Source organism: Sminthopsis crassicaudata, chromosome 3 (genome assembly GCF_048593235.1).
Source record: "Sminthopsis crassicaudata isolate SCR6 chromosome 3, ASM4859323v1, whole genome shotgun sequence".
NCBI lineage: Eukaryota > Metazoa > Chordata > Mammalia > Dasyuromorphia > Dasyuridae > Sminthopsis > Sminthopsis crassicaudata.
In genome coordinates, this window is record NC_133619.1 from 347,986,882 (window position 1) to 348,013,084 (window position 26,203).

Sequence of the window (26,203 nt, forward strand, 5' to 3'; positions counted from 1 at the left end):
AGGGTTTTGCAAGGGGCAATGTTGAAAAATTATCCATGCATATGTTTTGTAAACAAAAAGCTTTAATTAATAATTTTTAAAAAGAAAAAAAGAGAGAATTTGGTGATAGGTGATAGGTTGACACCAAAGGTGGATGAGCAGCCTTGAAAAAGAGCTTGGCAAACTCTCCCACCAGAAGTGCTAGATCTCTAAGAACAACCTTCACATCCCTTATAGACCTTATATTACACTTGTTCCAAATGGTGTTGATTGTGGCAATGTCTTTAAAACTTAAATGTTAGGTTCTTACTAGGTGATAAGTCGGTACTTAACAATTCTCTAGCTCAGAGTTCACACCTTTAGTTCACACCTTTAAAGGAGTTTGCACCTTTAGACTTCTGAAAAGGAGTTTCCACCTTTAAAGGAATTTACACCTTTGGAATACCCACAAGCCCATTCTCTGGAAGGATAAAAGAGGAGGGCAGTCAGGAAGGAGACTGGGAGAAGAACAAGACGTCCAGTGAGAACTTCAGGGAAGCTCGAGGAGATTCAGAGCCAGGATTCAGGAAGAAGAGGATTTGAGACTCTACCTTCACTCTGGCTGGAGGCTCCAGAAACCTCCTAAGAAACCTGCTCACAGAGGAAAAGGTTATACAAAAAGAAACCTCCTCCCACAGAAGGATTATAATTGAGAGAGGACAGGACTTTACATTTTTGCCCCCTCCCCCCCAAACAGGGACCATGCTCTGTTAGCGCTTTGCTAACTGCCTGAGGAAAAGAAGCAGCAGTTGGTGCCGCAACTATCTCCTTTAGCAGCTAAGGGGCCGAGCCCACTGGGCTGTCCCTTGGGGGGTCAGACGGAGTACCCTTGAGCCTTGTGAGAATTCGGCCAGGGAATCTCCTCTCCCTAGACCGCTGCCCAAGATGAGAAACATTTACATCCAGGAGCCGCCCATGAACGGAAAGGTTTTATTGAAAACAATAGCTGGTGATATTGACATAGAACTATGGTCAAAAGAAGCTCCTAAAGCATGTCGAAATTTCATTCAACTTTGTATAGAAGGTTATTACGACAACACAATATTTCATAGGGTTGTGCCTGGTTTTATATTCCAAGGAGGAAATCCTACTGGTACTGGAACTGGCAGAGAATCTATCAATGGAACTCCTTTCAAGGATGAATTTCATTCACGATTGCATTTTAATCTGAGGGGACTGGTTGCCATGGCAAACGCTGGACCTCATGATAATGGCAGTCAGTTTTTCTTTACCTTGCTTGGGTTGTGCAGATGAACTTAACAATAAACATACCATTTTTGGAAAGGTAACAGAAGACACAGTATACAATATGCTAAGATTGACAGAAGTAGACATTAATGAAGAAGAAAGGCCACTTAATCCACATAAAATAAGAAGTTCTGAGGTTTTATTTAATCCTTTTGATGAAATCATACCAAGAGACAATAAGCCAAAAAAGGACAAATCAGAAGATGAAGAAAAGAAATTAACAACTAAAGGCACAAAAAAATTTAGTTTACTTTCATTTGGAGAAGAAGCTGAAGAGGAAGAAGAAGAAGTAAACCAAGTTAGTCAGAGCATGAAGGGAAAAAGCAAAAGTAGTCATGATTTGCTCAAGGATGATGCACATCTCAGTTCAGTTCCAGTTGTTGAAAGTGAAAAGGGTGCAGATTCAATGACAGGAGATTCAGATGATAATGAAAATGGATGTGAAGAAGATGAAGATGATAGTGATGAAAAGAATCTAATGAAAGACCGAATTGCCAAAAATTTGAAAAATAATAGAAGTGAAAATGTCAAATCTACTAAAGGAGTAAATAAAGAAATAGAGAAAAAAAAATCAGCTAGCTGCAGTGATGAACTCAAGAAAGAAGTCCGACTACTAAAGCAAGAACTCTTAGCTCCAAAAAGAAAGAAAGATGATGACACTTTGGCCAAACAAACAGAAAAGAGAATGGAAGAAGATGATGTTTCAGATAGTGCTGTTGCAGAATATCAAAGAGAAAAGAAAAAATATGAAGCTTTAAAGAAGCAACCGCCAAAGAAAGGGTCATCCCGAGAAGAACAGACACTGGTACTGTTGAATCAGTTTAAATCTAAACTTACTCAGGCTATCGCTGAAACTCCTGAAAATGAAACTTCTGAAACTGAAGTAGACAACAATGAAGGATGGATGTCCCATGTGCTTCAGGTTGAGGATAAAAGCAGAAAGGTAAAAAATGCAAGCATGCAGGATGAAGGTACTTTTGAAATCCATGATCCCCAGAATCCAGTGAAGAAGAGAAGAGAAGAAAACAAAAAGATCATGCCAGAGGGGAAAAAAAAAAAAGAGAGAGAAGATAAAAAGAAAGTATTGTTCACCAAAATTCGCTGAAAAAGTGATGGCAATCTAAACGGCCTTATAAAAAGCCATTGTTCCTGAAAGCATCACTAAAGAGTGTAAAAAGAAATATTTTATGAACCTGTTGTCTGGTTTTGAGACACAATTATCTTTTTATGAATTGTGCAATGAAGTAAGTAAATGATTGGGCAATACTGGTTATCACATGGCAGAAAGGGATTACCTGATCAGTCATCCAATAGGCAATCAGATTACAGAAATGGATTACACTTGGGAAGAATGCAGGCCTTTTAAACCAACAGGGCAGTGTCCAGTACAAACAACTCCAATGTAATTGCCAGATGATGAAAAGAGATTTTGAAAGTGATAAATAGAAGGAAATTAGAATTGTTAACTGCCTGGGAGAGAGGGTTTACTTGTATTTCTTCAAATAGAGAAGGAATCAGATGGGTGCCAACGAGTCATATTCGCCTTGTCCATCAGAGAAAGACAGAAAAAGAGAAAGACCTCAAAACAAAGGAGAAAATCTAAGAAACATCTGACACTGAAAGAGCATGGCTGATAAGAAGTCTGTTAAAGAACTGTAAAAACTTGCAGGAATTATTGGATTTCTGGCACATGAACTAATGGACAATGGACTTATGGACATTTATAAATTCTCAAATTTATGATTATTTGATCATGTTATTTGTTACATCACTTCTAGCATGTGTTCTGTTACTATGTATTTATGTAATTTATGTAATTATGTGTAATATCTCCCATATTGATGGGATTTATGTATACCTGTTTCAAGGACATGACCACTCTATGTTCTAAATCAAAAGAAAGGGGGAGATGTTAGGTTCTTACTAGGTGCTAAGTTAGTACTTGGTAATTCTCTTGCTCAGAGTTCACACCTTTAAAGGAGTTTTCATCTTTAGACTTCTGAAAAGAGTTTATACCTTTAAAGGAGTCTACACCTTTGGAATACCCACAAGCCTATTCTCTGGAAAGATAAAAGAGGAGGGCAGTCAGGAAGGAGACAGTCTAGACTGGGAGAAGAACAAGACTTCCAGGGAGAACTTCAGGGAAGCTCGAGGAGATTCAGAGCCAGGATTCAGGAAGAAGAGGATTTGAGACTCTACCTTCGCTCTGGCTGGAGGCTCCAGAAGCCTCTCAAGAAACATGCTCACAGAGGAAAAGATTATACAGAAAAGAAACTTCCTCCCAGAGGAGGATTATAATTGAGAAAGGACAGGACTTTACAATAGAACTTGACAATTTTACTACGCTCTTTTTTTATATACTCTGATAAGAGACAACTCTGATATAACTAAGGAAGATATATCTCAACAGAGACCTAAGAAATCACCTAATCCAACCATTTCATTTTACATGATTAAAACAAATCCAGGAAGAGACTGGCTCAAGATTGAATCATGTCTGATTCAGTCAATCAGACCAAGTCTATTCTCCCAGTCTAAGGAGGGGAGGACACATAGAAGAAATGTTAAATTGACTTAAATGCTAAAATTACTAATTTGTTCATTAAATGCAACATCTGACTCAAGGAATTTTAATAGCTGTTATATTTAAAATCCTTATCTGGTCTCTTTGAGATTGATGTATTTTAAAGTACTTGTTCTACATTGGTACATTTGTAAATGGCCCTAGTTCCATTTCCTGCCTTGAATGTTGAACATTGAATCAACCTGCAGTTCTGGGTAAAAATAGTTTTCTTGGATTCATGCTGCTTGATCTTTAAAGCCTACACTGAGAACTAAATAGTAATGACATATATTAGGCATTATATATTCTTACCAATCAATTCATTTAAATAGTTCCTCTTATGTACTAGGGGTTAGGGATATACAAAAAAAATAACCCTCTACTCATGGAGTTTATAATCTACTAGGAGATATAACATTCATAGATAAATAAGTACAAAATAGATTTTGTTAAACCAAAATAGAAACTCTGTGATTGGGGAATTGGGGAAAAATAGAGTACAACAATTGAGGAAATTAGGAACGACCTTTTGAAGAAAGTAGCACTTAAAATGAGCTCTGAATGCAACTAGAATTGCAACTAGATTGAAATGCAAGGAAGGAGAGAATGCTAGCCTTAAAAGACATCCTATCCACTGACAGGACACTGAAACAGGCAATAAAAAGTGGTATATAGCAAACAACATGTAGGCCCAGTTTCCTGGAACATAGAGTGCAAGAGGAGGAATCCTAGAAAAATAAACTGATACCAGATTATAAATTGCCAAACAGAGTTTATTTGTTCCACTATATCTGATTCTTTGTGGTTGTGGGGGGAAGGGGAGAATTTGTTGTTTGTTTGTTTTTGTTTTGTTTTGTTTTAGCAAACATTGTTATTTTCTTCTCCAGCTCATTTTACAGATGAGGAAACTGAGGCAAGCAGAATTAAGTGATTTGTCCAGGATCACACTGCTAGTAAGTGTCTGAGACCAGATTTGAAGCCAGGAAAATGAGTTTTGCTGACTCCAGACCAGCACTTCATACATTGTGCCACCTAGCTGCTCTAATAACATTTAGTGCTAGCTGTTGAACTATACTTTCTCTTGAAAGTAATGAGGAACCACTGAAACTTCTTCAGCAGAGAAATCACATGGTCAGATGCACTTACGGAATATCAATCTGGCAGTTTTATAGAGAATGAATTGTGGAGAGGAGAGAATAAATGCAAGAAGAACAAGCAGGAATCTATTGAAATAGGCCATGCAAAAGATGATGAGAGCTTAGACTGGAGAGGTTCTGGTTTAAATAGAAGGTGGTGCAGTGAATAGAGCACCAGTTCTGAAGTCAGGAGGACCTGAATTCAAATTTGACCTCAGACACTTAAACTCCCCAACTGTGTGACCCTGGGCAAGTCAATTAACCCTAGCTGCCTCAGCAAAAAATAATTATTTTTTTTAAATTTGGGGATAGAAAAGGAGATGTTGAGGAAGTGAAATCAACAGGTATTAACAATTGATTGGCTTTGGGAGGTGAAGAATTAAGAGCCAAAGTTGACTCCTGGTTCATCTTCATACGCTTTCACATATTTACCACACATATTTTATATATCATCATGAAACTGTATATAATTGAAGTCCCAACTCCTAATTTGTCAGTGTTGCGACTTTAGACCCAAACTTGGCTCTGCTGACATCAAGTCCAGTGTTCCTTCTATTACATACTTTTAGATGGCAGACAGGCTCAGAGATAAAAATAATTTGCCCATATTTGTGTGTCTACCAAATATCAGAGAAGTCAGAGAATCGAAGTCTACTAATTCCTTGTCCAAGTTTCTTTCCCAGGACTCTATCCTTCAAATGTTTAATCAAATATTTTATGACATAACTACAGGAATTTGGGGCATTTCACATTTCATAAAAATGGGTTATGATTTTATCATTATCTTAACATTCATCAATTTTTCCTATATTCTAAGTTCTGATGATATAAAAGAGGAGTTTTTAATCTCAGGGAACAAGGACAGCTACATAAAGGTAATAGAGCCAATTGATCACTCAGAGGTGTTCTAATCATAAGATCATAGATTTAGAATTGTAATGAGGGGGCAGCTAGGTGGTGCAGTGGATAGAGCACCAGCCTTGAATTCAGGAGGTCCCGAGTTCAAATCTGATCTCAGACACTTAACACTTCCTAGCTGTGTGACCCTGGGCAAGTCACTTAACCCCAGCCTCAGGGGGAAAAAAAAAAGAATTGTAATGAACCCTAAAGATCATGTAATCTAATACCTCAAATTTACAAATGTGGAGATACAAAGAGACATTAAATGGCTGAATAGGAAATTTATCTATGCAGTATACTATATGATCCCTCAATTATAAAGAAGGAAATCTCAGCTTATAGAAAGGAATTTACATGTTAAAAGTCACACTGTAGTAAGGCTCGGCTCCCTTGCTGGATTCCATATCCAACATTTTTTCCTTTCAGTCTATCTCTATACAGATTAGCCCTAAGTTTGGTGGCCATTGATGAGTTAGTAATTTCCACATCCTGTCTTGGTTTTGGAAATTCTGAGTTGACTGAGCTACACTAGATTTATGATGATTAAATAATTCTGTATCACCATGTCTAGAATAATGAAAAGAAAGAAATTCAATTATATCCTTGTAATATAATAAATATTTACGTTCAAATGACTTCACAATATAAGGGGAGACAAAATAATCAATAAAGCACCATACTTATCCTCAAGAAACTTTCTGTATAGTAGGATGAATTCTCTGTAAGAGGCACCTTAGTATAGTATGTCCCCTTCGAGCTTTATGATGTTCAAGATGCTTTATGAGTTCAGTGGAGGAAGCCCACAGATTATGGATGCAGAACCAGAAAGCTCTCTCAGCCACTCATGGGATCATGAGATTTAAAATGTAGAAGTGTCCTTTGAAATCACCTAGTCTAACCTCTTCATTTTACAAATAAGGAAACTGAGGCCTTAAAAGAAGCCAAATGTCCTGTCCAGTTTGGAATTTTCTAAGTGATAGTACTCTGTAGGTATCTCAAATGAGTTAAGATTTGCAAAGCACCTAACAGTGTCTGGCATATTGTAGGTGGTTAATAAATGCTATATTTGTAAAGCACTTAGCTCAGTGCCTGGGATATAAGTGGGTGCTTAATAAATGTTTATCTTCTTTCCCCTTCCTTAGGTAATGAGAAGTAAATGAAGGTTTTCAAATAGTAATATATTTAGACCTACTTTAGAAAGATTAATGTGGCAATAATGTATAGGATGAATCCAAGGAGGAAAAAAATCCCAAAAAATTAGAGATTATGTCAATAGTCTATGTTGTATAATGTGAGGGGAGAGATCATTGAACTTGGTGCTAGTCCCAGTCCTGCCACTAAAAAACTAATAGCTAGCATTTATTTAGTGCTTAAAGATTTGCAAAGTACTTTCTAAATATTATCTCATTTTATTCCCACAATATCTTGGGAAATAGATCATATTAATGATCCAAATTTTACAGATGCAGAATCTGAGGTGGACAGAAGTTCCTTGTGCAGGGTCATACCTCTGGTATCAGAGGCCACATTTGAACTCTGTCTGTCTTGACTCCAGGCCAGGAACTATATCTGCCTTGCCAAGCAGTTTCTTCTATTCAGTAAAGATGTTAAATTAATTTAGAAATAGAGAACCAAGTCCTGAAAACTTTTTGTGACACCTCAGTACCACCTTTTTGCTTGCTTGGAAATAAGATCATCTATGATTTTGATAGACAATTCTTTTTTTAAGATCTTTTATTTAGAGAGAAAAGGACCGACATATGCAAAGTTATTTGTAGCAGCTCTTTTTGTGATAGTGAAAAATTAAAAAATCATCAGTTGGGGAATGACTGAATAAATTATGGTACGTGAATGTAATGCAATGCTATTGTGCTATAAGAAATGATAAATAGGATGATTTCAGAAAACCCTGGAAAGACTTGAACCAATGCTAAGTGAAGTAAATAGAATCAGGTGAACATTGTACACAGCAACAACAATTCTTTGTGATGATAAACTGGGATGGACTTACCTCTTTTCAATAGTGAGGTGATTCAAGCTAATTCCAATAGACTTATGGAGAGAGCCAGAGACAGGACTATAGAGACTGAGTGTGGATAACAACATAGTATTTTCACTTTTTTGGTTGTTATTTATTTACATTTTTTTCTCATTTTTCCACTTTTTGATATAATTTTTCTTGTGCAGCATGATAATTGTAGAAATATGTTTAGAAGAATTGTACATGTTTAATATATATTGGACCTCTTGCTATCTGGGGAGGGGGTGGTGGGAAAGGAAGAAAAACATTTTGGAACAAAATATTTTACAAAAGTGATTGTTGAAAATTATCTATGCATGGGTTTTAAAATAAAACATTTTAATAAAAATATGAAAAAAGAAGAAAATTTGTTTTAAATGTAAATATGTTCACTGATAGTTTATTTTCCCTTCAGAAACCATATTAGATGATTTTTTTTTTCCTGGCACTCATCAAGCCCAGAACATCAGATGGGGCCTTGGCGGCTGTGAGGCTAAACTCTATTATAATAGCTTTTGGCAAGGTTCAGGGAGCAATAGCCTTTTCTTGCCCTGCAAACATTTTGGAGGTCTTGTTAGGGTTGACTCCTCCATATTGATCTAAAGCAGTGACAAAGGAAGCTTTCAGAAGGGCATAATGTCAGTCATTCCTGGAAAAGTACTTATATTTGCACAAAATTAGGGTTTGGGGTAGTGGGGTTGACTCAGTGTGGTATTTTATATTGGCTCAGTTAGAAAATCAGAGTTCAAATCTTGTTTCAAACACTTATTAATTGTGTGATAGTAAGAAAGTCACTTAGCCTCTATAAGACTCTAAATTATAGACAAGGCTTGAAAAGCATCCCACTAAAATCACATAAAAATTTTTTATACTAACATTTTAGAGAGATTTGTGAAACTCTTAAAGGCTTGATAAATTGCAACATTAAAATATGGAAAGAAATAAGTATTGTATTATAGCCTTCCATGATAATATAAAATGTAATTGTAGTATATTTATTACTAGCATGAAGTTGCTTTTCTATATTCTGCATAGCTCTCTTTCATAACTAACTTTCCACTGCATATTAATAATTTTATAGTATAATGATGTGGTATTTGATTTAGAATTTAGCTTGAATATAATTATAAAAATTTTGTAGCAGCTGAATACTTTCTCATTTGCAGCTTAGGTGGAGAATATATTTGCAAAGTATCCTTAAATTATTTGGTTCTGGGTTTAGGGTGTGTAATAATGATATAATCTTCCTCCTCTATCTCTTCTTCCCTCCTCTTCCATTCTCTTCACACACATTTTTGGTGGAATGTGTTTCATGCTGACTTGGATGCTGAAACGGAAGATATTTTCCAAAGCCATGCAGAAAATCAAAATTCATGAAATAAATTGTTCTTAGAACAGAGGATAAAAAACGCATTCTACTAAGGGACAGAGAGATGGGAGGGGAGGATGAGTCGACGGATGTGGAATGTTATATACACTGCTTAAAACAACAGTCAAGATGTAAAGGGAAATCTGCATCTGGTTCTGGATCACCCCTATCCTTACTAAACTTCATTAATCTTTAATATCACTATAACCCACTTATCAAAGAACCCATTCATTTAGTGGATATATCATTTGCTTACTGTGAAACAGTTACACAGCAATCAGTGGCAGAATTCGTTAGAATTCTCATCTCAACATTTCTCTTTTCATGATTTCTTACTGCTTTTAGTGAAAGACTACTATAATTGCAGCTGCAAATGTAGCTATCAGAAAATCAGAGAAAAGGAAAGAAAGGGAATGTGATTTCCAGATGATTGAGAGATAAATTACATTTAGAATTTCTTTCCTTTCAGGTTTCATGTTAGGGACTTAAGCACTTTGGGTTCCTGAGGTAGCAGATCAAGATGCTTCTGTATTCCGAGCTCGTGTTCACATTTCCCTAGAGAATGATGATTGGGAATATGACAATCATGTCATTTTTTATACATCAAAAAAGCTAGGCCATGGGAAGAGGCAACCAGGTGATCAAACAATCAGTAAACATTTATTAAGCACTTTTTATGTACTCAGAACAATGTTGTGGATAGAAATACAAAAGTTCCTCACTTCAAGGAAGCTTACATTTTATTTGTTCAGTCATTTTATCCAATTGTATCTAATTCTTCATGATCCCATTTAGTGTTTTCTTGGCAGATGTTTTGCAGTTGTTTCCTTCTCCAGTTCATTTTACAAATAAGAAAACAGGCAAACAGGATTAAATGACTTGCAGAAGGTTACACAGCCAGTAAGTGCCTGAGGCCTCAGGTTTTCCTGACTTCAGGCCTGCTGCTTTATCCACTGAGTCACCTAGCTGCCCTACATGCAACTAGCATGATACATGTTCCCAGGTGATAAATTCCCAATGATGGGGACATCTTCAATGGCAGGAGCAGCTTTTTGTAGATGTGGGGATTGAATAGAGGCTTTGATGGAGGTACAGATTCCAAGAGGTAGAAGTGATAAGGGAGTAAATTCTAGTTATGAAGAATAGCTAGGGCAAAGGCCCAGAGATGGGAGACAGAGAATGATGGAACAGCAAGTGAGCTGGATTGGTTGCGGCATACCGTGCCTAAAGCTGAGTAATCAAAGTGGCATGAGACTGGGAAGATTGACTGAAACCACATCGTGGAGGGCTGTAAATGCCAAAAGAGATTGTATTTTAACCTAAACGAAAAGCCACTGATGATTCTAGGGCAGATGAATGACATGTTCAGACCTGATCTTCAGGAATTACAATTTGGCAGCTTGTGTGGAGGTCAAAGAGCAACAGAATTCAATTCAATTCAATTAATATTTATTAATCGCCTACTACATGCCAGGCATTGTGTTAAATGCTGTATATATATAAAAAAGAGCCAAAAGAAAGTCCTTGACCTCTGCAGAGAATAAGTAGGAGGCTTTTGCTGTAGAAAGAACCAGTGATGAAAGCCTAGACCAGGCAAGAATGTTAGATCTAATAAAAAAGGGGAAAGGACCCACATGTGCAAAAATGTTTGTGGCAGCCATTTTTGGAGTGGCAAGAAACTGGAAACTGAGTGGATGTCCATCATTTGGAGAATGGTTGGGTAAATTGTGGTATATGAAGGTTATGGAATATTATTGCTCTGTAAGAAATGACCAACAGGATGAATACAAAGAGGCCTGGAGAGACTTACATCAACTGATGCTGAGTGAAATGAGCAGGGCCAGGAGATCATTATATAATTCAACAACGATACTGTATGAGAATGTATTCTGATGCACGTGGCTCTCTTCAACAATGAGATGAACCAAATCAGTTCCATTTGTTCTATATTGAAGAGAACCAGCTACACCCAGCGAAAGAACTCTGGGAAATGAGTGTGAGCCACTACATAGAATTCCCAATCCCTCTATTTTTGTCCACCTGTATTTTGGATTTCCTTCACAGCTAATTGTACACTATTTCAAAGTCTGATTCTTTTTGTTCAGCAAAACAACTGTTTGGACATGCATACATATATTGTATTTAACTTATGTTTTATTTTATTTTTATTTTTTTATATGGCTTTTTATTTACCAGATATATGCATGGGTAATTTTACAGCATTGACAAATGCCAAACCTTTCCAATTTTTCCCCTCCTTCCCCCCACCCCCTCCCTCAGATACATGTTAAATATGTTAAAGTATAAATTAAATATAATATAAGTACAAAAAGAATCAGACTTTGAAATAGTGTCATTCTAGCCAATCTGACAGGTGTGTTGTGGTATTTCAGAGTTGTCTTAATTTGCATTTCTCTAATAATGACTTGGAGCATCTTTTCATATGGCTAGAAAAAGTTTCAATTTCTTTGAGAATTGTCTGTTCATATCCTTTGATAACTTATACTTTAACATTTTTAACATGTATTGGTCAACCTGCCATCTGGGGGAAGGGGTGGGGGGAAGGAGGGGAAAAGTTGGAACAAAAGGTTTTGCAATTGTCAATGCTGAAAAATCACCCATGCATATATCTTGTAAATAAAAAGCTATAATTAAAAAAAGAAATGAAGAGGAAAAAAATAATTAGATTGCAAAGGAAAAAAGTGATTAACAGGATGATTTCAGAGAGACCTGGAGAGACCTACATGAACTAATGCTGAGTGAAATGAGCAGAACCAGGAAATCACTGTACATGGCAACATCAATATTATACAATGATCAATTCTGATGGACGTGATCAATGAGATAATTCAGGCAAGTTCCTATGATCTTGTGATGGACAAAGCCCTCTGCACCTAGAGAGAGGACTATGGGGAATGAGAGTGGATAACAATATAGCATTTTGCTTTTTTCTTGTTTGCATTTTAGTTTTTGTCATTTTTTTAATCGGATTTTTCTTGTGTAGCATGATACTGTGGAAATATGTATAGAAGAATTGCACATGTTTAACATATATTGGATTACTTGCCATTTAAGGGAGGGGAAGGGAAGGAGAAAAAAAAATTTGGAACACAAGGTTTTGCAAGGGTGAATGTTGAAAATTATGCACATTTTTTGAAAATAAAAAGCTTTTAAAAAAAGAACATTAGATCTAGAAAATATCTCATTTAATCCATTGCCTTCATTTTACAGGTGAGGAAACTAAAACCCAGATGTTTAGATTATTGGCTCATGTGTACATCATTAATTGAAGAGCTAGGATGAAGAGCCCAGCTTTTCTAATGCCCAAGACAGTTCCATACTTCTTCCAGTAAAATCCAGGCCTCCTAGCACCTGACAAGCAGGAAACACTCAGTTCCAACTTTGACTTAACCCTTCAAATTACTCTGGAAAATACACAGTACATTCTTAAATAAGCTGCTGCTGGCAGCTGTTTTTATTGTTCCTAAAAAAAGAAAGGAAAATTTTAGTGTGGGGGGGGTGTGATTTTTTTCTTGATTGTTTTTGTCCTAAAAATGTGTGCATGTCTGAAATATCAGGCAAGAAAGAATTTGCAAGTAAACAATATATTCTACAGTACATCTAATGATGAGAGGGAAAACTATAGTTCTTTTGATATTTAGATCTAACCATAGTTAGGTCACAATAATAGAGCCTGAACAATGGCCAACAAATGTTTGAAGAGGGAGAAAAAAAGCCAGTCAGTTTTGTTTAAGAGAAGCTTGAAGTCTGACAAGCATCTGGTATGGATTTGTTCTGGGATTCTTGGAAACTATTATACTAAATTCTAATTTGTGAATGTGGAACTGTTATATCACATCTCCAAAGTGAATTTCCTGTCTTCTATACTGCAAGTATGCTTTGGAGCCTGTTCTTGTACATACATGGCATTTTTCTGGAACTATGTCCAGTACCAGTAACAAACACTTCTGTATATCTTCCATTTCTCCTGAAAAGAGAGAGCATAATTAAGCTACCACTTATACTCATGTAAGTGTGGCTTACCTCAGCACAGGCCAAGAAGGGATATTAGGAGAAAATTCTTACTATTTTGACCAGGCAGAAAAATGTTGACAGAATAATTTCACATTCTGTGTAAATTATCAAGATTAGAAAATAAAATTAATTTGGCCAAAGTTTGAGAACAATAGAATCTTAGTTTGCCCTATCAGTATGTACTTCCCACTAGGACAGTCTTCCTCAGTAGAAACTTTTAAAAGCTCACAAGTTCACATTCTTAATTGTTTTCTGATGGTACAAACTTTTCATCATCACTTGCATCCTATTGGAATGACCCACTGAAGAGTGGGGCATTAAGGTATGGGTAGCTAGGTGCTGCAATGGAGAGAGTACTGGGCCTGAAATAAGGAAGACTTATTTTCCTGAATTCAACTCTAGCTTCAGATATTTATTAGCTATTTGACCTTGGGAAGTCACTTGATCCTGTTTGCCTCAGTTTCCTTATCTGTAAAATAAGTTGAAGAAAGAAATGACAAACTATCTTTGCCAAAAAAAATCCGCGTGGGGTTATGAGGAATCAGACATGACTCAAAGGACTGAAGAACAGCAAAATGAGTAAGGTACAGATTGAGTGCAACAACTGTCAAAGATAGGTGCTATTAGCCCTATTTTGCAAATATGGAAACATAAACAGGTTAAATGACTCACTCAGGATAATACTGCTAGTATCTGTGGCCACATTTAAACTCAGGTATTTCTATCTCCAGAGCAGGTGTTCTAAGATAACTTGTGACTTCATTTATCTCACTTTACCTTGCTTAAGTAATTTACTAACTTCTTATTGAATTTATTGGATTTTTAAAAATAACATGCATGACTATGAGTACTGAATGTGGATCATAGCATAGTATTTTCACCTTTTTTTGTTGTTGTTGTTGTTGTTTGCTTGCTTTTTGTTTTCTTTCTCATTTTTCCCTTTTTTGATATGATATTTCGTTCAGCATGATAAATGTGGAAATATGTATAGAGCAATTGTTCTTGTTTAACATATATTGGATTGCTTGCTGACTACGGGAGTGGAGTGAGGAGAAGGAAGGAAGAAAAATTTGGGACAACATTTTGCAAGGGTGAATGTTGAAAACTATCTTTGCATATATATTGAAAATAAAAAGCCATTGTTAAACACATACACACACACACATATACACTCATGCCATTTCTACTACCTATGTCTTTCTAGGGAAAGCTTGGTCTAAACTAGTTTTTGTAGGTGGGCAATTCAATCTCAAATGAAGAATTGGAGCCCCCCCTCAAAAAAATGTATCCTTAGGGAATTGCCTAGGGGCACTGAAAGGGTGAGTGACTTTATGATCACATAGCTAGTGTTCAGTTTTACCTAAAAATCAGCCTTTCTACTTACTAGCCAAGCTGCTTCTCTTCATCTATATAGACATCTTAATCTCTTCATTGTCAACACCTTTATTGTATTTTAAACAGCACTAAGCCCTGCTTCACCAGCTCACAGAATGAGGAGAGGAGAGGGGCAGTTCAGTAAGGCGGAATTTCTAAAATTATATAATTTAAAACCAGGAATGCTTCTGATATTTCTCCAGTGCATAGAATGCTAGTTTTCAATACCTTCCTCTCCGTCTCTCACTTGTCAACTCTTTCATAGAGAACCTCCCTAATAAGTACTAGTGGTTTTCTGTTAAGAAGGAAATAGCTGATTAACACCTTAGTGGGAATTAGATCTAGACTAGGAGGGAGGGAGGGCAACCCAAAAAGGACCTCATTTCTAAGGAAAGATAGTCCAATTCCTACTTCAGGCTGTTGAATGGAAATAGGTTTGTAGATAAGAGGCCTCTTACTCATCATCTCTTTGGCCTGGCATTCCTATTTGTAGTAGATAGAGAGATGCAATTCCTTGGACTTTAGTAGGCAAAATTATATAGAAATAAATTCTCTATACTCTCTTAGGGAGTCGGGATTTTATTTTGTCTGCTTTCTTGGAGACAAAGTTGAAACCAAACAAAAACCTTGACAGCTATTCTCCAAGGTCCATATAGTGACTTATTGGTCTACATACTCACATGTGTGCACCCATACACATATACATAGAGCCTTTCTCAGTTGGCCCTTGTTGCCTATGGATCCACAGAGTATAGTTGTTAGAGAGATGAGTAAGTAAACATGGGTTTGAATACTTACTTTGATATTAGTAACTCTGGACAAGTCACAATCTCCCTGGTCTTCAAACTCCTTATCTGTAAAATGAAAGTGTTGGACCAGAAAGATCTTTTAGGTCCCTTTTCAGCTCTAAAATGACAAATCTAGGATCTTATTTTTAGAGTTTGATAAAAAGAGATTTAACTAACTGATAAGTTTTGCAAGGTGAGTCTCCCAGCAGAGAAATAACATAATGTGTTAGGTCAAAAGCATTTTTAATTCATTAATATTTTCAAATGTAAGTATCTAATACTGATATACCTTCCTCCCAACAATCAATTAAAGAACAAGTCAATTTCTCCAATATATGTAGGGAGAGACATCTTTCTGGGAAGTGTATTCCCTTGAGTATTATTGCAGAGTTTAACTGAGGGCTAGTGAAAGGGCTTTGTTGGGACTCGGCCTATGTGTGTCCCGGGTTCGTCCCCTTTGTTCACCATCTGTCTGGGCTGGGTCTGACGCCTGCCATCTGAGGCCTGGCTCCTTCATACTCTCCTCTCCCAGGGGTTGCCCCAAGCACCCTGCAATAAAACAACAATAAGAAGGAAGCCTTTGGGAAGGACCACACTTCCCTTTATCTCCCCGAAGTCTTTGTGTCTGTGGCAGTCCAATCAGGGCCAGGCTCCAGATGGGCCAGCAGCCTGGGCCTTTTGTGACAGAAAAATTTCCATCCTTATATAATGGAGAAGAGCCTCTGCAGCCTGGGAAGGAGGAAAAGAAACATTTTCCAGTATTAACTACCAAGTAATCACCCAGGGAAAATGCATAGTAATAAAAATCCTGATTGAAAGTCTTAAGGCTCAACATAATGTGTTGGTAAGTAGACAATTTTATTATTTTAATAAAATGTAAATAATTTTGCTAAATAATTAATAGGAAAGCAGATAATTGAGAGGAGGCAGAGCACCATATATGATTGCAATGATGAAGGCCAAATTAAATTGTTATAAAGCTGAAATGTTTCTACTTTTTTTTTTTTTAAGTTAAGTGAAGTTACTTTCTTATTAATCTCTTCACTTTTCATTGTGGCTCTTAACTTTTGTGACATCATGAAATCCTTTTTGCAGGGCAGATTCTCCATGAACTCCTCTCTTAACGTAGTGATTTGGAAATATTTCTGTGATTTCTTCCTAAAATGGTTTCAGCCTAAGGAGAAATCATCGAGTGCAGACATATGGGCAATGTGGAGAGAAAATGTTTATAAGTACATAGGGGGAAAAATTAAAAGATACATATATCTAGTTCTCCACTTTTGATTTACATATTTCAAAATAAAATTCAAGTGATATTGGGAAATGTTTGAGAAAGAATCAAGAAAACATATTTGAGCTAGTTTATTTTTTAAACTGTGTCCAGAAACACTTTTCATTGCAGAAATAAGATATAGGAATGTGGAACAAAGATGCACTAAGACTTAGATTCTATTCCTTTCCATAGGGCAGACCGCAACCTCTTAAAAACCAGTTTCCTCATTTTTTAAAAACGAGGATGACAGTACCTACCTTATAGCATTCAAGTTCTTATTGTCCTTAGGCAAGTCATGAGGAGGTTGGATTCACTGACCTCAGTGGCCTCTTCCGGCTCTAAATCTATTATCTTTGATTGTTGTATGGACCTAATGATACAATGCATGTGAAAATGCTCAGAGAAAAGTGTTCTATAAATATAAACTACTACCTAAGCTTATTAAAAACCAATTCAGTTTCCCATAAGAAAGTGTTGGGTTAGATGTTTTGAGTTTTTTTAAATGAATTTCATTATCATTTCTAAGTCTCTTTCTTGTCTTTCATACATATTGTGTGGCAGGAAGAAAAATGAGTTTTAATGTGCTCTCTGTGCCTTACAAACTGTGATTTTGGGAAAGTGCATGTACCATTCTGAACTCCTACTTCCTATAAAATTATGATAATACTTTCTGTATTTACCTCACAAAATTGTTGTGAAAAAGTGCTTTGGAAATTTTATAACCTTACTTAAGTATGAATATTATTGCACTAATATGATGATTAAACTATTTTGATGTACTTAAATAATTAGCCTTGCAAAAAGATTTTTAAGAGAGATAGAGAGAGAGAGAGAAAGAGAATGAAACAAAAAGAAATCAGTGATTTAATGAGATAATGAAACTGACAAATTTGAACATATGAGGTATCTACTATCAAAAACAACTGACCTAGAAAATAGGTCAAGAAGAGATAATCTAAGAATGATCAGATTCTTTGAAAAACATGACCAAACAAATAAATGTGCAAATACCATAAATAAACTTGCAGATTGTCTCTCCTTATCTCCAGAATAATAGTCAAAGTTTTCTCTTAAGCCATAGTAAATGTTTATCTCAATTGCCAGGAATCTTGTTTGTTACTAAGGATCATTGTCAGATGAATTTGTCTTTCCAGGGTTCTGTGCTAACAGCAGCTAAATGCATAGAAAAAAAGTATGGGAGAATTTGGAAGAGAATTACCAGCTTAGATCAAAAGAAATAGGTCCTGAGGCCTTGGTCACTTACTTTATCCTTGGTTTCAATTTCTTCATCTGTAAAATGTTCTGTTACATAGTCTCTGAGGTCTTGTTAAACTGGAACATTCTATATAAATCTATGAAAATGGATGATAGATTTGTATCTAGAAGGGACCTTAGTGGTCACCTAATTCAGTAGTTCTTCTAATTCTGATCACTTTGCTCTGAATCACCTCATACAAGCTTTCAGTTTTCTCTAAAATTATCCCTTTTGTCTTTCTTTTTGAAAACTAATATTGCATTATGTCAATATACCAAAACATACTGTATTTTGCTTAGTCGTTTATCAATTAATGGGTGCTCCTTTTGTATTCAGTTTTTTGACACCCCAAAAAGAGATGCTACAAGTATTTTTGTACTTATGAGTTTTTTTCTTCTTTTTTTGGTCTCTGTGGGATATAAGCCTACTAGAGGTATTGCTAGATCAAAAGTATATGCTCAGTTTAGTGACTTTGGAGCATGTTTACAAATTGCTTTTCAGAAGAACAGAACCAATTTGTATCTCCACAATTGTTCTGTCATTTTCCAGTCGTGTCCAATTCTTTATGACCCTATTTGAGGTTTTCTTGGCAAAGATTCCAGAGTGATTTGACATTTCCTTCTCCAGCTAATTTTATAGGTGGGAGAAACTGAGGCAAACAGGGTTAAGTGCACAGTCACACAAGGCCAGATTTGAACTTGGGAAGATGAGTTTTCCTGATTCCTTGCCCAGGACTCTATCTCCTGTGCCACCGAGTTACCCTCAAAACCACCAGATGGGCATTAATGGGTCTGTTTACCTCTGCCTAACAACATTTATCATTTTTATCAATTTTGCAATTCTGATGAATATGAGGTAGAACCTCAGAGTTGCTTTAATTTGCATTTCTTTTAATTATTGATGATATGGAATATATATGGATTTTTCATATAGTTGGGAAATGGCTCTTATTCTTATATTTGGATCCATTTTTTTTACATATAATGGACATGAGACATTTATCAGAGAAAAAAATCCTTGCTAGGAGGTTTTTTTTCCCTTTAAATCACTATTTCCCCTCTAATCTGAGCTGCATTGACTTTGTGCAAAGATGTTTTAATTGTATATAATCCATGTTGTCCAGTCTCTCTTCTGACATCTTCCCCAAACTTTCTTTGGTCACCTTCGTTGTAGATCTAGACGGGTATTTCTTCCTTGTTTCTCTGTTTAGTTGTCGTGTATCCATTTGGAACTTATCTTGGAATATAGTGTGATTGGTTTAGACCAATCTGATTTCTTCCACACTGCTTTCCAATCTTCTCAATAGTATTTTTGTCAAATAATGAGTTATTATTTATCAAACATCATGCTTTAATGTTTATTTGTGGCTAATTGCTATGTGCCTAATCTATTCTACCAACTGACCTTTATCTTTTAACAAGGACAAATTATTTTTTTTATTATTATAGCTTTTTATTTACAAAGCATATGCGTGGATAATTTTTCCAACATTGACCCTTACAAAACCTTCTGTTCCAGCTTTTCCCCTCTTTCTCCCCACTCCTTCCCCTAGATGGCAAGTAGCCCAATATGTGTTAAATATGTTAAATCCAACATATGTATACATATTTATACAGTTATTTTGCTGCACAAGAAAAATCCTAATTATCTTTTTGCCATTACTATTGATAATACCCCCCCAATGGCCCCTTTCCCCACACCTCCCAAGTTATAAAAGTAAAAAAGTAATAGATGGGAGAAAAAAAGGAAAGGGGGAAGGAAGAAAAGGGAAGGACAGAAGGAAAGAAGCAAGGAAGGAGGGAGGGAAGGAAGGAGGGAAGGAGTGATGCTGTTCTAGTGGTAGAGAACTGAGGTGTGAGAATCTCTTTTGGTCAGAATATGAAAGAATTCACACAAAAAAGGGGGGGGGGATTTTTATTTTCACTGAGAAGCCAACTTTGCTAGGAAGACAGACTTCTTAGTGGCAAGAGGTCCTGTTAGGGAAATAAAGGTTTTCACTGAGAAGAGAATGTCTTCACTGCAGGCAAAAGTCCTGCCAGGCAGCTGTGCCAAGGAGAGAAGTCCCTTGGCAAACCATAATCCTACTTTAGACTTCTGCAAAGATTTGGAATTCAAAATTGTCTTTTATTGGCTTCTATTGAATGAGATTTCTTCAACATTGCCAAGGCCCCCAGTTGAAAAGAGAATACTTCTCTTGGAGTTTCAAGCCACTCAATAGGAATATCAGGCCCAGATCTCCAACTGATTAAAATCATTTTGAAGGCTTTTTCCCAGAGCCTGGAATTTCCTAAAGAGGATCCTGGCCACTCCCAAAAGACCAATGAGGGTGATTTAACCAAAATCTCCAATTGAATAACTTCACTTAACTTGGAAAAGACTTGTCTAGAAAAGTAGGCTTTTTCCACAGACTTTTTGGAGTCTGAGATCCGAATGTAGTTTCAGGGTTCACTCCTGTCAGGAGGAAAGGAAAGAAGGAAGAAAGGAGTAATAAATACAAAAAGGCAAAATGACTCCACATAATGGCTAACTCCTTTTCTTTCTCTCAATCAGTCAAACATTTATTAATTGTTTACTAAATCTCAGGTACTTTATGTGCTAAGCACTGAAAATACAAAGCAAGGCAAAAACATAATCCTTCCTCAAAGGAGCATAGTTATAATGGAGAGACAATATGTAAACAACTATGTACATATAAGATACATGATGACTAAAGGGAAGGTAATCTCAGAAGGAAGGCTTCTTGCAAAAGATGAAATGTGAACTGAGGATTGGAGTCAGTAGGGGAACCCAATAAATGCAAGTGAACAGAATGATTATTCTGGGAATGGGGAAATAACCATTAAAAAGGGTCAGTCAGGAAAAGGAGTTGAATTGAGGGAGAGGGCAAGAAGGAAGACATTGCTGAATTGGCAATATGTGGATAAAATTAAAGCGTAAGAATACTGCAAAGGTAGGAAGGATACAGACTAAGAAGAGCTCCCTATCCATCCACATCTCTGCCAAGAGATAGTTAACATATTTCATCAAAGGTCCTTAGGGGAATTGCATCAGTGAATTTTAAGTCTCCTACTTCAATCCTTTTCATGTTACAAATGAAGAAACTAGGGCACAAAAAGGGTTAATAATTTTCTTAAACTGGCACAAATAGCAAGGAAGAGCTGAATTTGAATTCTAGTGTTCTTTAGAACAAATCAGACTGCTTTATCATCTAATCTGACCCTCTAATTTCTGCATTTAAAAGAGAATGAATCCTAAAAAGGAAAAAGTAATCTCCCCAGTCATACAGCTAATCCGTGTTCACATAGAGAACCCTTGCACATATTTGTACTTACTCAGATACACTGAGTATCAATCATCTTGTCAATGTGTGTTGACACTTGCCAACCTGTCCTAATTATGTGTCCTCTTTCTACTAGGAAATTACAAACTCTCTCTGACATAGAAGAGTCTTATTTTAATTATGATAGCTGAAAATTTGATAATGAGGCTCTCTGAATTTATGCAGTTTGGCTGTAGGCCCATATTCAAAGCTTTTCCGGTATGTCAGAACCTACTGCAGTTTGTGCCCCACTGGCGTAGCCTTCGAGAGTCTAGAATAACCTCCATACTACCATGAAGCACTGAAGATGGAAGTCAGTGAGGGGAATCACACTTGTATAGCAGTAAAGTTTTATTCCAATAAATGACAAGTATCCAGGTTTTTTTTTTTCTTTGTAATGAAATTTTGTCTTAAGAAATACAAGAGATCTTAGATATTTTGGGAATTCTGTATTCCTGTGTTTAATGCTCATTGAACTAGCCCATTCCCCAGAGGGAGTCAGGAAAATCTGTTCAAATCTCAATTCAGACACTTACTAGCTATGTGACCAAATCATTTTACCTCCGCCTGCCTCAGTTTCCTCATCTGAAAATGGGAATGTTAATAATAGCATCTTACCCCACAGGATTATTGTGGGGATCAAATGAGATAATATATGTAAGGAGATTTTTGAAAGCATTATATAAATGCTAAGTTGTTTTTTAAAATCAATCTTGTAGAAGGAAGAATTGCTTCAAAAGGTGAGTAGGTGAGTATGTTAATAAGCAATGCTGATTCCATGAATTCTACTTTCAAGTCAACTATACTATAAAATGGATATTTTTGCAGTCTAGAATAAATACAGAGTACCAAAAAGCCCAACTCCAAAATATTGTATTCCTTATACATGCTACCAAAAGACATTAATGAAAAATGTGTCCCTCAGGCTCACAATGTGTCCCCGTCTCTCACCTCCCCATATCCAATTTCGACAACACTTATTGATGTCACTATTGCAATATCTTTCTCCTTCTCTCTGACACTCTACTGTAGGCCCTCGTCACCTCATGCCTCCATTATTGAAATAGCCTGCTGGTGGGTAGGCTATTTCTTTCATTCAGTGATTTTCCTATTTGCAATTAATTGTTCACTCTCCTCCAACCCCTGCCCCCAACTCAATAAACTCCAGTGGCTCCCCATTTCCAACAAAATCCTTTGCTTGGCATTCAAAGCCCTACACAATCCCCTCCTATCTTTCCAGTCTTATATTTTACTGTTGGCCAAATGCTCTTCAATGCAATTGGCATTTTCCTCTTGGCTGTTCCATAAACAAGTTACTCCATTTCTCAGATCCCAGCATTTCCCCTGGATATTCCCCATGTCTACAATTTTCTCCTTTCTCATTTCTGCCTCCTAGTTTCCTTTAAGTCTCAACTAAAATCTCATTTTCAACAGGAAGCCTTTTTCAATCCCTCTTAATTATTTCCTGTTTATCCTGTGTCTGGCTTGCTCTGGTGTTTTCCTCCTTTAGATTGTGAGTTCCTTGAAATTAGGGACTGTCTTTTGCCTCTTTTTGTATCCCCAGCACTTAGCACAGTGCCGGCATATGGTAGATGCTGAAATAATGTTTCTTGATTGATTGATCTATTGTTATATTTGTTCCCCTGGAAGGTTAAGTCAATAGTTATTCAATATTGTTGCCTATATTTGACAGCATAGTGGGAAGAGTCCTCAACCTAAAGATAACACCTTGCTCTTGGAATCACCCCAAATCAGCACTTACTAACTGTGGGTGACTGAACAAATCACTTTAGTTCTCTAAGGCCCAGTCATAGCCCAAAAAATGGCTGTTAGATGGAGAAATTGCCAGAGTATTAGATTTGAAATTGGGAAAAGGAAAAATTATTTAAAGGATCATCTGAGATAATGTATTGAAAGCTTTGCAAACTTTAAAGCAGAATATAAATGCTACAGCATACTCTTAAATTTAATCTGCATTATTAGCATTTTCTCTTACACTTTCTTAATTCTAGCTGATCAACAAAATAATAACTTAATACCCAATATATACTTTGCAGATAAATGCTCATACTGAAAATTTAATTATCAAACTTGTTCCAGCTGGCTCTCACACACCCCTGAATTAACTGGGAATTTTGGCCTCCAGAGCAAGCAGCAGAAAGCCAGCCCTCAAACAGTAATAATGATAATAACTAACAATTACAGAGCACTTACTATGTACCAGGCACTATGGCAAATACTTTTCAAATGTTATCTCATTTGATCCTCACAACAATCCTGGGAAGTAGATTTCTTTTTTTTTGTTTGTTTGGTTTTTTTTGTTTTTTTATTTTATTTTATAACTTTTTTTTTGACAGTACATATGCATGGGTAATTTTTTACAACATTATCCCTTGCATTACTTCTGTTCAGATTTTTTCCTTTTCTCCCCCAACCCCCTCCCCCAGATGGCAGACAGTCTTATACATGTTAAATATATTATAATATATTCTAGATACAATATATGTGTGTAGAACCGAATTTCTTATTGCACAGGAAGAATTGGATTCAGAAGGTAAAAATAACAGTTTACACTCATTTCCCAGTGTTCCTTTTCTGGATGTAGCTGATTCTGTCCATCATTGATCAATTGGAATTGGATTAGCTCTTCTCTATGTTGAAGATATCCACTTCCATCAGAATACATCCTCATACAGTATCATTGTTGAAGTGTATAATGATCTTCTGGTTCTGCTCGTTTCACTTAGCATCAGTTGATGTAAGTCTCTCCAAGCCTCTCTGTATTTCTCCTGTTGGTCATTTCTTACAGAACAATAATATTCCATAACCTTCATATACCATAATTTACCCAACCATTCTCCAATTGATGGACCTCCATTCATCTTCCAGCTTCTAGCCACTATGAAAAGGGCTGCCACAAACATTTTGGCACATACAAGTCCCTTTCCCTTCTTTAGTATTTCCTTGGGATATAAGCCCAGTAGTAGTATGGCTGGATCAAAGGGTATGCACAGTTTGATAACTTTTTGGGCATAATTCCAGCTTACTCTCCAGAATGGCTGGATTCTTTCACAACTCCACCAACAATGCATCAGTGTCCCAGTTTTCCCACAGCCCCTCCAACATTCATCATTATTTGTTCCTGTCATCTTAGCCAATCTGACAGGTGTGCAATGATATCTCAGAGTTGTCTTAATTTGCATTTCTCTGATCAATAGTGATTTGGAACACTCTTTCATATGAGTGGAAATAGTTTTAATTTCATCATCTGAAAATTGTCTGTTCATATCCTTTGACCATTTATCAATTGGAGAATGGCTTGATTTCTTATAAATTAAAGTCAATTCTCTATATATTTTGGAGATGAGGCCTTTATCAGAACCTTTAACTGTAAAAATTTTTTCCCAATTTTTTACTTCCCTTCTAATCTTGTTTGTATTAGTTTTGTTTGTGCAGAAACTTTTTAATTTGGTGTAATCAAAATGTTCTATTTTGTGATCAATAATGGTCTCTAGTTCTCCCTTGGACACAAACTCCTTCCTCCTCCACAAGTCTGAGAGGTAAACCATCCCATGTTCCTCCAATTTATTTATGATTTCGTTCTTTATGCCTAAATCTTGGACCCATTTTGATCTAATCTTAGTATATGGTGTTAAATGTGGGTCCATGCCTAGTTTCTGCCATACTAATTTCCAGTTTTCCCAGCAGTTTTTGTCAAATAATGAATTCTTATCCCAAAAGTTGGGATTTTTGGGTTTGTCAAAGATTAGATTGCTATTTTTATTCACTATCTTGCCCTGTGAACCTAACCTATGCCACTGATCAACTAGTCTATTTCTTAGCCAATACCAAATGGTTTTGGTGACTGTTGCTTTACAATATAGCTTTAAATCAGGTACACTTAGACCACCTTCCTCTGACTTTTTTTTCATCAGTTCCCTTGCAATTCTCGACCTTTTATTCTTCCATATGAATTTTGTTGTTATTTTTTCTAGGTCATTAAAATAGTTTCTTGGGAGTCTGATTGGTATAGCACTAAATAAATAGATTAGTTTGGGGAGTATTGTTATCTTTATTATATTCGCTCGGCCTATCCAAGAACACTGAATGCCTTTCCAATTATTTAAATCTGACTTTATTTTTGTGGCAAGTGTTTTGTAATTTTGCTCATATAATTCCTGACTCTCCTTTGGTAGATATATTCCCAAATATTTTATACTATAGACTGTTATTTTGAATGGAATTTCTCTTTGTATCTCTTGCTGTTGGATTGTGTTGGTAATGTATAAAAGTCCTGAGGATTTATGTGGATTTATTTTGTATCCTGCGACTTTGCTAAAATTCTGAATTATTTCTAATAGCTTTTTAGCAGTCTCTTTGGGGTTCTCTAAGTATACCATCATGTCATCTGCGAAAAGTGACAATTTGATTTCTTCATTTCCTACTCTAATTCCTTGAATCTCTTTCTCGGCTCTTATTGCCGAGGCTAGAGTTTCTAGTACTATATTGAATAGTAATGGTGATAGTGGGCAACCTTGTTTCACTCCTGATCTTACAGGGAAAGGTTCTAGTTTATCACCATTACATATGATGTTTACAGAAGGTTTTAAATATATGCTCCTTATTATTTTAAGGAATAGTCCATTTATTCCTATACTCTCAAGCGTTTTTAGTAGGAATGGATGTTGGATTTTATCAAATGCTTTTTCTGCATCTATTGAGATGATCATATGGTTTTTATTAATTTGATTATTAATATGGTCAATTATACTAATAGTTTTCCTAATATTAAACCAGCCCTGCATTCCTGGTATAAATCCCACTTGGTCATAATGTATTATCCTGGGGATGATTTTCTGAAGTCTATTTGTTAATATCTTATTTAAGAGTTTAGCATCAATATTC

The 26,203-nt window shown here is 36.1% G+C and overlaps 1 protein-coding gene, 1 long non-coding RNA gene and 1 pseudogene across 2 annotated transcripts in view; 2 read left to right on the forward strand and 1 right to left on the reverse strand.

Moving 5' to 3' along the window:
• Positions 1 to 26,203, reverse strand: part of LOC141561726 (uncharacterized) — a 104,367-nt gene that overhangs the window by 41,988 nt on the left and 36,176 nt on the right. Inside the window, exons 2-5 of the long non-coding RNA XR_012488138.1 lie at positions 17,989 to 18,076; positions 16,982 to 17,094; positions 16,048 to 16,180; positions 15,462 to 15,517 (exon numbers count right to left, since the gene is read on the reverse strand). This is a non-coding gene — a long non-coding RNA (uncharacterized LOC141561726). The remainder of the gene's footprint in view (positions 1 to 15,461; positions 15,518 to 16,047; positions 16,181 to 16,981; positions 17,095 to 17,988; positions 18,077 to 26,203) is intronic.
• LOC141561723 (spliceosome-associated protein CWC27 homolog pseudogene) lies at positions 102 to 2,979 on the forward strand (annotated as a pseudogene).
• SPSB4 (splA/ryanodine receptor domain and SOCS box containing 4) overlaps positions 16,176 to 26,203 on the forward strand; it is a 160,147-nt gene continuing 150,119 nt past the window's right edge. The window contains exon 1 of the mRNA XM_074301670.1: positions 16,176 to 16,295. The gene's annotated coding sequence lies outside the window, so the exon portion shown is untranslated. The remainder of the gene's footprint in view (positions 16,296 to 26,203) is intronic.